The sequence below is a fragment of the Paramisgurnus dabryanus genome, chromosome 7 (assembly GCF_030506205.2).
Source record: "Paramisgurnus dabryanus chromosome 7, PD_genome_1.1, whole genome shotgun sequence".
NCBI classification, from domain to species: Eukaryota; Metazoa; Chordata; class Actinopteri; order Cypriniformes; family Cobitidae; genus Paramisgurnus; species Paramisgurnus dabryanus.
The window spans coordinates 24,108,746-24,121,442 of NC_133343.1; the positions used below are offsets into that span (position 1 = coordinate 24,108,746).

Sequence of the window (12,697 nt, forward strand, 5' to 3'; positions counted from 1 at the left end):
TGTTACACTTGCCAATATTAGCAAGGTCAATGCTCTCATGCAATCAATTTTTATCACAAGCCTTCGACTTTCAGAGTAATGACTAAAATTCATCGCAAAACAAAAGCTGTGCCAGAGTCAAAGGCTTTTCCGCAATGATAGATGAATTCAACTGCTGGCTGCTAGTTTGGGAATTTGGAGAAATGGGACATTCCAAAACAACCTTTCTCTAAATTGAGCTTTACTCAGCAGCCAAGCCGCTTCTGTAGCTTAAAGTACCCAGTGGAGTTTACTTACACGCCTTTTACTAAACCACTGCCAGAGATGAACAAATATTGACCCTGAACTCTCAATAGTTCCCCATAATTCATTCTGTAAGCTCTGAAACAGGAAAACAACATCTTAGCTGTGCATTATAAACTGTTAGTACTAAAATGTAGACAAAGCATTTTAGCATTCCGCAAGTATTATGTTGGCTGTTTAATAATTTTAGTATGCCAGGTCACAGGGTTTCAAACTTGTGATTCTTCCAAGCTGATTTGTTTCCATTAATAAACAAGTAAATTGAAATAAATTTAAAGTACACAGAGCTACAGAAGTACACTTTATATTGATCTGTTTGGTCGGTAATGCTCAGCATTCATACCTATCACAATAAATTGTGTCTCTCCTTTTTGGATGATGGACCTGAGTAATCATTTCGGCACATAACAGAATTAACAAGGGGCGGCAGATTTAATGGAGTTCCGACTGACAGGCATGAAATGGATTTCACCCTCGACAAATGTGCTGACCTTTGTGTTACGTACACTGATTGTTCCTTCCAAAGTACATCTTTTTGAAACAAGATTTCAAGATAAATCTTATGACTTTGTTAAGTGAAACGTGCACTGTCATTGGGCTGTGTTTAAAGATGAGCTGTTTGGCTTGGCTATGCATCAGCACATTCTGCAATTAAAAAAAAACTTTTAATAACATTTCAGTCCGAGCAGCGATTGTTTTTTATAGCGGAACTGTTTTAAAACTTTAAATGTATAAGAAAGCTTTTAGTGCATGTTGCGAAATATCATCTCTCTCTGCAGTACCCTTTCAAAAGGTAATGCTTTGTACCTAAGGAATTGATAATAGTATCTCAAAGGTACATATTGCTACCAAATGTAGGACTTTTTTTAAAGGGTACCGCCCTAGTGACAGCTGGGGTACATATTTTGATTTTACAAATATACCAGAGCTATTCCATGGCAATTCGTACATATTTTACGAGGCTAATCTAATTCGTATAATATGTACGACCACATTCATGCATTTTTGTACGATTTGCCATGACCCCTGTGATGTTGGGGTAGGGGTGGGATTTCATTATTGTGTTATGATAATGTTATGATAATACTTATGATAATCATAAGTTTTTGCACGATTCACTTAGTACGAATCAATATAAATTAGCCAACTCTTAAATTTGTACAAATTCTCGTGAGATCAGGCTGAATATACATACAGTTTGGATCCAAAACGCAATAAATCCATTTTTACTAATTTCGGTAAAAATGTGCTTTATATAAAAAGAAAGTGACAAGATGAAAACCACTATTTTCATTACAAACCTTCACATAGTATCTTTAGGTTTTAATAACATTAAAATTTCAAATCCATTTAAAAACTGATTATTTATTCTGCAAAATGCAATAAATTCATGACTTCCAAGTCTTTAAATCCAAATCCAAGTCTTTTTTTTCAAAATGCTATGAATCTGTTGAATTAATATATAAATTTGCATTCATCTTTGCCATGTTATATTAATTTAGTTGACTAGTGGTACACACTGATTAAAAAATAAACATTAATGGCATTAATCAAATCACTTACTTTGTCATATTAAGAACACTGTCATTGCTGCTGTCATCCTTGGGATGTCGTCATTGAACTTTTTTGACAGAGATCAGCTGTAAAATGTTTTGGTCTTGCTTGATTTTCGTTGACTTCAAGTAAAATAATGAAACGTTTTTTATAAGATTTGCCATAAGATCCCCTTGGGTCAATGTGTTACCATGACAGAAGCTTGATGCTGTCGTGTGATAACAAGCAACAGCCGGCATTTTTCCATCGCCCGACTGCCAGAGTGGCTTACGGTTTTTCCCCACCACAGGTTTATGAATGCCATCAAAAGTATTATTTAGTTTTTGTTGATCACGAAGTACAAAGTAGATGAGGAAAACTAGGATTCTGTGTGTATTCAAGGCACCGCCATTGTTGTTTACAATGCGTGAAATGGTGCGCTGTGATTTTTTTGAACAGATTTATTGCATTCAGCAGAGGAGGAGGACTGGCATTTATTGCATTTTGGGGAAAAAGGGAGAAAAGATGAAAGAATAACACAGCAGATATTGGATTTTGCGTAAAATTAAGAATTTAATTTTTAATACTGACCTGATATTGGTGGTAACTAATTTGTTTTTCAAAATGGCGTTTATCATGTTTTGGAACCCAACTTTTCATAAATTACTTTTTCTGACATTGTGAGTAACTTTTACAACAACTATGATTATCTCTGCCTTGGTGCCAAACAAGTTGTGGGAAGCCAACAAAAAACAGTGACCTGATTAATGTGGGAATATTTTAGAGATTCGGCTGAATTAAATTTGTGTTTATACCATTGGTCGTAAGTGCTCCTCTACTGAATCCAGTAGTTAAAAAACTCACCTGTAGGATAGGACTCTATAAGGTTTGACTTAATTGAAAACCACTGTCATTACCCAATTAATTGCATTTTACAGATGTATTTACCGCAGCAGAAAATGTTTTATGAGCCATTTTATCAGAGCCAGCTTTATAAGCATTAAGAGTGTCTGTCGCAGCGCGTCCAGCTTTCCATTAGCCAGGGCTAAAAGGCGCTCTCTGGCCACCAGTGGATTTTAATGGCAATTCAGAGCAATGGAGAGGTGCTTGGTTCTGCCAAGCCTCTCAGCGTACACGTGGGATCAGAACTCTCGCCGTTTTCTGCCCCTTTGAATGTAATGGCATCATAACTGAAATTGAAAACAAAAATGAACCAATAACATTCTCTATTGAATTTACAATGATGGACGCTGATGAAACTTTTATCGTCATCATGCCCATTATGAAGGTTGAAATGCACCGCTCTGCAGTTATGAGCATAGAGAGAAAGAAAGGGAGAAAAATGTGGGCCACAGAAATAAAGCAGATTTACAGGCTAATGGACACAAAGACGTGGGCCTCTAATGCGCCCCTTTCCCTCGGCCGGCTCATCAGTGGATTCAATAATTCTTCAGCCCTGTAATCAATGTGTTGTCTCTATGTAAATGCCCATAAAGCCGCTCCCCGCACAGAAATTTATAGATCAGACCAAGCGCCCTAGATTTATGGAAGAAACTGGCATGAATTTATTGATGTTCTCATCAGTTCAGGTTCTGGGCAATAATTAATAGGATGCCAACACTTTTCCTGAATGTGTATAACCAGGTGCACTGCTTATAAGCTGCTTAGTTGCTATATCTGTCATTCAGCACAAAAGCGGGTGAGTGGGTAAGCTAGATTGCCTTTTGTTAAATAATTCGATGCTTAACAAAACCTCCAAACTTGACTGAAAAAAAATTCTTGGGTTTGTATATGTCAAAACACATTTTCTTTAATTACAAAGGATGAACCACTGGCGTAACCAGTACAGCTATTTTTGGCTAAAACAATTATATAATGTTACATGATGGAGACAAAAAAGCTTTGATGTGTAAATTGTTAGGAAGGGTGCCCACCCATAACATTTTGTCCCTTGACTAAGACAAGACCAATATTCCAACATGATCTAATAAGAATATGTGTATTTGTGTATTTTTACGTCAACGTACATTAACGTACACAAACGTACATTTGAAAATATGCTAATTTTCCAGCTCCCCTAGAGTTAAACATTTGATTCTTACCGTTTTGGAATCCATTCAGCCAATCTCCGGGTCTGGCGCTAGCACTTTTAGCGTAGCTTAGCACAATCCATTGAATCTGATTAAAAATAACCAATCAATATTTTTCCTATTTAAAACTTGTGTACTAAGACAAACGGAAAATTAAAAGTTGTGATTTTCTAGGCAGATATGGCTAGGAACTATACTCTCAAACTAGTGTAATAATCAAGGACTTTGCTGATGTGACATGGCGGCAGCAGGCGTAGTGATACGCAGTGCCCGAAATAGTCCCCTTGGTTACTTTCAATAGAGAGGACTGTTTTCGGGCACTGCGTAATATCACTACGCCTGCTGCCGCCATGTTACAACAGCAAAGTCCTTGATTATTACACCAGTTTGAGAGTATAGGTCCTTTGGTTATTTTTAGCGCGATGCTAATGGTCTAATCAGATTCAATGGATTGTGCTAAGCTATGCTAAAAGTGCTAGCGCAAGACCTGGAGATCAGCTGAATGGATTCCAAAACGGTAAGAATCAAATGTTAAACTCTAGGGGAGCTGGAAAATGAGTATTATTTTCAAAAAAAGTGGAATGGCCCGTTAATACACAATACTAATACGTTAATTATTTACATATTAACAGCTTTTACAGCCAAATTTGTGCGTATTCCTATTCATAAATATTAAAATCACTAGCATTTGTCGTTTCTTACTCATGTTAATGACAATCTTTATGGTATAAAAAATGTGTAAATGTTTTACGTTTTGTAGCTGTAAAAACTTAATAATGTTATGATTAAATGTTGCAAATATGTCTATGTATGCTTCAGCATCTATTTACACTTACAAAAAAGTATGTTTTGTGTTTTTAAAAACAACAGTGAGACCAGGCTGAATATTTAATGTAAAATTCAGTTTAAATCACTCAAATAATAGTACATCTGCACATTGTTTTCTCCAAAATGTTAATGTTTTGTTTTGCTATTTCCCCACATTAGTCAAAATGAAATAAAAAATAGCAGCTTGTAAACTGTCATTTGCTCCAGCAGGCTTGTTTTGTCATGAACAGGTTTCTGAACATAAATGTGCTTCCCAGCTGGTGTTGGTAGAGACCTTCCAGAGCTTCCCATACAAAAATTTAATATATGGCCATATATGTACTTATATTTTACATAGTATGACATATATCTATACATATATTTGACTTATCTGAGAACACAATATATGCCTGCAACATATATGAACATTTATATGTCCAAACATGTGAAAAAAATATTTGGTTTCATCAATATATGATACCATATATCTGCATATATTACAGTATAGTATTGGTTTCTCGCATATATGGACAATATTAATTATAAATATGTGACATACATATTTGTTTTCCACATATCTATACATATATTTGACTTATCTGAGAACACAATATATGCCTGCAACATATATGAACATTTATATGTCCAAACATGTGAAAAACATATTTGGTGTCATCAATATATGATACCATATATCTGCATATATTACAGTATAATATTGGTTTCTTGCATATATGGACAACATTAATTATAAATATGTGACATACATATTTGTTTTCCACATATTTAATAAATGTATGTAAACATACATGCATGTGATACTGATGCATTTTTAAAGCTGTGGCATATGGTTATGGTACTTTGTGGATGTATTTGTCAAAAATGACAAAGAAAGCACTGCATTATTGTATTAAAAATACTATATTATGAAGTCCTGTTAGTTTTGTGACCTAAAGACCCCCCCAGGATCACCATCAGACAGGTTTTTGCTTTTATACAGCAAGTAAAAATTATCTGGTCAGATCATCTTTAAATATGTAAGTGAGTGTTCAAGAAGATTTGAAATGTATGATCATTATGGGGAATCAACAGCTATTTTAATTACTTTGAACAAAAATGACTGCATTAGTTCAGAAAACTGCCAGCTAAGTCTGTGTATATTAACAAACAGTGATAAGTTGATACTGATTATTATTAACAATCACAAATCAATTACATTATTATTTTTATTTTATTATTTTATTTTATTTTAGTTTTTTATTTTATTTGTGCAGGGATTGGTAAAGTTAATAAATAAATAAATAACCAAATGTTATTTTTTGGTTGCTTTTATATCTTTTAGTATAGTGTTTGTTAAGCGAATTTACATATTATTATTATTAGCCTATTATTAAATCGTGTTAAATGTATTGCTTAATTAATAATAAATAGTCAAAAGAACATAATAAAAACTTCCTCCACTGCCTATTGAATGCGCTACACCCAGTCCAGTAGGAGGCGCTAATGACCCTTCAGTTGCCAATCGCCACTCAGGCCAAAAGCGCAGAAGAACAAAAATGACCGGGAAAATCTGACAGGACTGAGAAGATGACAACAGCACAGCGGGGTTTTAGAAGTAAGTTTTAAATATTTAATATATTTTGCATAAGTTTCTTGCTGTCTAGTTTGTTACAGCCTAATTAATCATTATTGTTAGGGGAGGTTTGCAAGTTTTTGTCGTAGTAATCTTGTAGCTTGCGGTTTACTATGGTTTGATCCTTAATTTTTCTTGGGTGTTTTTGTAAATATGTCTTAATTTAATGTTATTGCACAATGCACAAAACTGTTCAGAATCTTTCAGTTTATATTATTCTGGTTAACCTTATGAAGCATGTTCTTAAAGGAACAGTGATTAATAAGGCACTTATTTATGCAGTTAACTCATAATTTACAAAATACAATTTGTTTAAAACAGTCACTTGAGAAATAATTCTAGAAAAATAACGTGTACAGACATTTTCACAGACCTTGTTAATGTAACTGTTACATAAATACAGCTTTCTGGCAACAGGTGGTGTGTTTTAGATAATATATTTAAAAGGTTCATATCTAATGCATTTTGACATTCCTTATATTTATTTTTATGTAAGAGTTATACTTTTATTTTAGTGAGAGGGTTATGTTTGTGTTTAAGCAGACATTGCAAGCAGGCAAGCACTTATAGCTTGACATGGCTGAAGTCAATACTACCTCACCAAAATTACAACTAATGTTTGGCTTAAACCTTGCCTAATCGCAGTGTTTTTCCCTTTTATTATTTCTCTTTTTGTAGGCCCATCAGAGTGATTTTCTGAGTTCTTTCACATATGCTGTATGGTAAGAGTGAATTTCTGCCAGTTGATACCGGTGACAGGTGTAAATTATTAAGTTTATCTTTGTATTTTTTTATTAAAGGTCAGCGAATGGATGGATTATCCAGTCACGGTACATAATAAAAGGTAAATGGCAAGTAATTAAGTAATGTACTAAATGTATAAACTGTAGTGTATTCAGTAGCTACTAATCTCACATTACCTCTATCACTCTCTAAAAGACTTGACTGAGTTAGAAGAAGCTGAGCGACTCTTCAGAGTGAAGATGTTATGGTAATGTAAATCTTACGTTTTTATATTGTAGTTATATATAATATATCAGAGACAGCACGTCATTTTAACCCTGTTTTATGGTTAAAGGGGTTTTGCACCCTAATGGCGCTTTTCCATTGCATAGTACCCTACAGGTAAGGTCGAGTCAGCTCACTTTACTTTGGCTTGGTTAGCTTTTCCATTGAGGGAGGGATTATAGGGGTGTCAAATGTATATAGCACGACATTCGTTGCTCGACTAATCGAGACAGTTTTCTAAGATGGCTCCTGTCTGTATACGAGTAATGTATTATCTTTATAAAGGATCTTATTAGGGCTGTCACTTTTGAGAAAAATCAAGCACACATATCCCGCGCTTGAGCGTGTTTCTGAAAAGTAATCGTCACTGACAACAAGCACACATACATAGCCTATGTATGCGCGTGTGCATAAACATTAACCCTGCTCGTGCTGTTTGCTTGACTGTTTTAAATGATAGAGAGCACAAACCATTGATATTTGAGAAAAAATTAAACTTACCGCTAAGTTAAGCAGATCTCACTTGACTCTGTTGTCTATGTGACGCGTGACAGTCAGCACATGATCATTTCAAATCCGTTTACAAGACAAATGCTGTTGTTGTTTAATATAAAGTTTACATTGCGTTGTAAAAATGATGAAAGTATCTTCATACATGCTAATTTCATAATGTGAACGTATTAGCACAAGCTTTTTATTCTGCTATAATATTTAATATAAACAATAATATGTCATTTTATATACAAACTATAATTCTATCTTAACATGCACATTAGGTTCATGTTGGTCCAATTTGATTCCCTTTCTTGCGCACAGTTGCCGTCGTTGGTCTCACTCTCAGCCTCCTTCCTATTACGAGGTGTTACGTAAAAAAATGCGCTACACATGGTATTTTAAAAACCGGATGGTTTATTTATAGTTCGAATACGGATATTTCACATCTTGTTCGAATGCATATTCGAATATTGAATAAAAAGTGACAGCCCTAATTGGAGTTGGGCTGGACACATTCAAATCCATGTGCGTCTGTGTGTACAGAAAATTGTTTATTTTAGCGCCTTTTTGTGGTTAAATTGTTTAAAATCACTTAAGTGTTAACATTTGCAAGCCTTTGAAACACGTGCAAATGATCAACTTTCACCCTATTTAAATTTGCATATTAATCCGCAAATCGCATGCGAGCCGAACTGTGGGTCGTGATCTGTACAGATCACTGACCAACTGCGATCCGTTACACCACTAATTAGTATTAAAAAAAAACAAACAAACATCTTGAGATACTTGGTAGCCTACAATATTAACCTCTTATGATTGAGCATTAGAGACTTGGGCTTGAGTAGGCTACCTGCTGGTGGCAAGCTTCTCATTTCTCTGAGTCAACGACGACCGGAAGTGAACTTCACAGAGTCAAATTGCACAGAAATCTTGTCAAAGAACTGAAAAAAATAACGTTATTGACCGGTTACCATTATTTTCAATTAATGGTTTTGTTCCAGAACATATATTTTTGGAAAGTTTCTGGTTTTGTTTCTGTTCTTTGCAAAACATCAAAAGTTTCTGGTTTTCTTTCCTTGAACCTGTTCAAAGCCTTTGTTTACATTGCGTTGTAAAAAAGATTATGAAATTTATCATACATGCTAATTTCATAAAGAAAATGTATTAAAGGGACATTCCACTTTTTATGAAAATATGCTCATTTTCCAGCTCCCCTAGAGTTAAATATTTGATTCAATCCAATCCATTGAATCTGATCAGACCATTATCATCGTGCTTAAAAATAACCAAAGAGTTTCAATATTTTTCCTATTTAAAACTTAAGACTCTTCTGTAATTACATTGTGTACTAAGACCGACGGAAATTAAAAGATGCTATTTTCTAGGCAGATATGGTTAGACCTATACTCTCATTCTGGCGTAATAATCAGTGACTTTGCTGATGTAACATTAAACATTTGATTCTTACCAAGAAAATATACTCTCAAACAGGCGTAATAATCAGTGACTTTGCTGATGTAACATGGCTGCAGCAGGCGTAGTGATATTACGCACTGCCCGAAAATAGTCCCCTGCCATTGAAAGTAACCAAGGGGACTATTTTCGGGCAGTGTGTAATATCACTACGCCTGCTGCAGCCATGTTACATCAGCAAAGTCACTGATTATTATGCCTGTTTGAGAGTATATTTTCTCGGTAAGAATCAAATGTTTAACTCAGGGGAGCTGAAAAATTAGCATATTTTCAAAAAAAGTGGAATGTCCCTTTAACACAAGCTTTTTATTCTGCTATAACATTATAAACAATAATATATGTAATTTTATATACAAACTATAATTCTATCTATCTGGTTCGTGTTGGTCCAATTTAATTCAGAGCACTTGATTGATTTGGTGTTTTCATTTTCATTGTAAGCCTTTAAAAAGTAACTATTTTAGATGCAATTTTGTAATATTTACGGCTTAAATTCTCTTATATATTTTTAAAAAAATTTTAAATCATTCCGCAGAACTATCCAAAAAATTACCCAGGTTCCTTAACTGCTGTGCTACCACCACCCCTTTCGGCTTAGTCCCTGCTTTCGAACCACACCCGTGGAGATATCTGCCAACAAATGGACAATCATTCATGGGGCTACAGAATTTTCAATGTATGTTTTCAAATTCACAATCTGCGTAAAAAAATATAGTTTCGATGAGAGGTGGTGGAGGGTGGTGTTTGGCACTATGACCCTATCTCGCCTGCAAATTAAATAGGTGCAAAACTGGCCGCCATGCTTGCACTAAGTGTGGCCTTACTTGCCTATTCACGTACTTTGTCACTTAATTTTACGGACTTGCACTAGAAGAAACTGCAATAAAGTTTTTTTTTATCTTTGTGATAAGTTTATCCACCAGTGTTTTGTCTGCTTTATACCTAAAACTTTTTCTTTAAAATGTACCTTCTCAGATGCAGTTATGTCAAAGCACTCGTTTCGGATGGCCAGATTGGAACAGAACCTGAATGGGAAGATGGCAGAGCTAAGACTGGCAATTTCCAGGAAAAATGTTTACTAAAAATGAGTGTGTTTTTCCCCAGCGAGAGAGTTTGGGAATGTTTTAAATGTGTCTAGAAGTTTGAAAATGTAATACTGAGGGAAAAAAGTGAGCGCTTTGAAAAGGCTTTAAAAAGAAAAAAAAGTCTGAAGTTGATGTGAAATGAAGTTAAAGTTTTTACTTGAAAAGTTTGTACTGTACTTGTTTGTACTTGTCAAGTCTGTGCTGAAAAAAATGCAGTAAAGGTTGTATTTGAAAAGACTTGGAATTGTGTGTTCTGTAGAATGAGTACAAATATATGTGCAGGCTGTATAAAAAAACATAGTTGTGCCACTAATATAAGTGAAAGTACATGGTGTCATCATATTAGAAGCATATTTGTATCCCTAATATAAGTGAAAGTACATGGTGGCATCATATAAGAAGCATATTTGTATCCCTAATATAAGTGAAAGTACATGGTGGCATCATATAAGAAGCATATTTGTATCCCTAATATAAGTGAAAGTATGTACAATGGAAATAAGTACATATATGCATGTATACATATATGTGTCTTACGTATATTTCACATGTATGTCCATATATGGGAAAATATATGGCACTTACATGAAAACGGCCATTTTTGCTATATTTTGAAATATATTTTTCATATATGTCTATATATTTTACATATATGAATTTTGCATATACTTTCATATATGCAGCAGACATACATGGGCACTGATATTATATATGTAATTTACATATATTGACATATATTACATTTCTGTATGGGTTCCTCATGTTGCCTCATTAACTAACACATCTAAAACTGGGTTTAACATAATGGAGGGGAAAGTCATTTGTCCATTGACTGCAGCTGACTGTAGACAACATTATTCACTGGCATTAACTGCATCATCGTATTGTCAATTTTTCTATGTTCTCCACCTGCTTTATTGGGGGTGGTTTATAAAGCGATTCCAGCATTATGGATGGGACATTTGCAATCAAAACTTAAAATGTTAATTCTCAGAGAATGCATTTATTATCAATTTCATCATCAACCATCTGGTTATATTTTCCTAAACCCCTGATGATAGAGTCCAGAAATAAAAAAATATATCAGTATAATACACTCATGAGGGAACATGCATGCGTTATCAGTGTTGGGGCTAGTTACTCAAAAAAGTAATATATTACGTATTACATATTACTCTCAAAAATAGTAATGCCTTACTTTACTTTATTACTCCCTGGAGAAAGTAACTAGTTATATTACTAGTTATATTACTAGTTACATTTTTTTCTGGACAAGAATTTTTATTTGGGCAAGCCACGGCCAAGAAAATGCTGGCTTCCTTACCCGCTACAGGACGTGGGGCACAGCGTTCGGAGAAACATTAAAGAGTGTGCACTTCCGTTGAACATAATAAAATATGACTGAATCTCCACCCGTCGAAACTAGCTTTCTGTTGCTGGGAACCTTCCTCTGAAAAAGAGCTTGCCGTTGTTGACGCTTCCATTTACCCGATCTGTCTTTGTGCTGCTGCCGCTCTGTGCTGCTGGCTACCGGGTGTCGACCAATCGGTGATGGTAAATGATACCTCGTGCCAAACTTAGACCAATCACTGTTCCATTCACGCCCTCCTCCCCTTCCCTTTTGTTCTCTGTGTTTTGTGCCTTGTGTGATGAAGGTGCTACTGGCGAATGTAACTTAAGTAACTAGCTCGGGAAAACTGTAATAATATTACCATTTTCAGACGGGTAATGCCTTACACTACTAGTTACTGAAAAAAGTAATTTTATTACAGTAACTAGTTACTTTGTAACTAGTTACACCCAACACTGTGCGTTATGGATGTGACAATGTAAAGTTTTGGGGAGACAGCATACTTTGTATGATTTGTGAATTGAAAGGCACAAACCATGAAGAAGGGACGGCTCTTCAAAGTACAAATAATGTTTATTTTATGTACATTTTGGTGGAAGAAACAATATGGATGTGACATTTATACATTATCGATGTGACAATTCTGCAATTTCTTAAAGGTTGTTATTTTTGGAGGACAGTTTCAAATATTGACATCTGAGATATATGGTTAAAAATAGGGCTGCACGATTTGGGTAATATTTCCCATTGCGGTTATTGGTGCTAATATTGCGATGTGCGATTATAATAAATGGTATTATGAGTCAACTTGATGGGTTTTAAGGAAAATCCACACACAGTTTAGGGATAATGCTAAAATGTGTATTTGTAAAACTAGAAGTGTTTTCGTATTGCCACGTGATGTAGCAACTGCTCAGTGTCAGTAATCCTAAATCCAAAA

At 34.8% G+C, this 12,697-nt stretch overlaps 1 long non-coding RNA gene across 1 annotated transcript; it reads left to right on the plus strand.

The window, feature by feature from the left end:
• Window positions 1–6,032: 6,032 nt before the first annotated feature.
• Window positions 6,033–10,643, plus strand: LOC135757954 (uncharacterized). The gene is made up of 5 exons (XR_010536382.2): window positions 6,033–6,327; window positions 7,024–7,067; window positions 7,146–7,189; window positions 7,285–7,336; window positions 10,297–10,643. It is a non-coding gene; the product is annotated as an uncharacterized lncRNA (long non-coding RNA).
• Window positions 10,644–12,697: the final 2,054 nt, after the last annotated feature.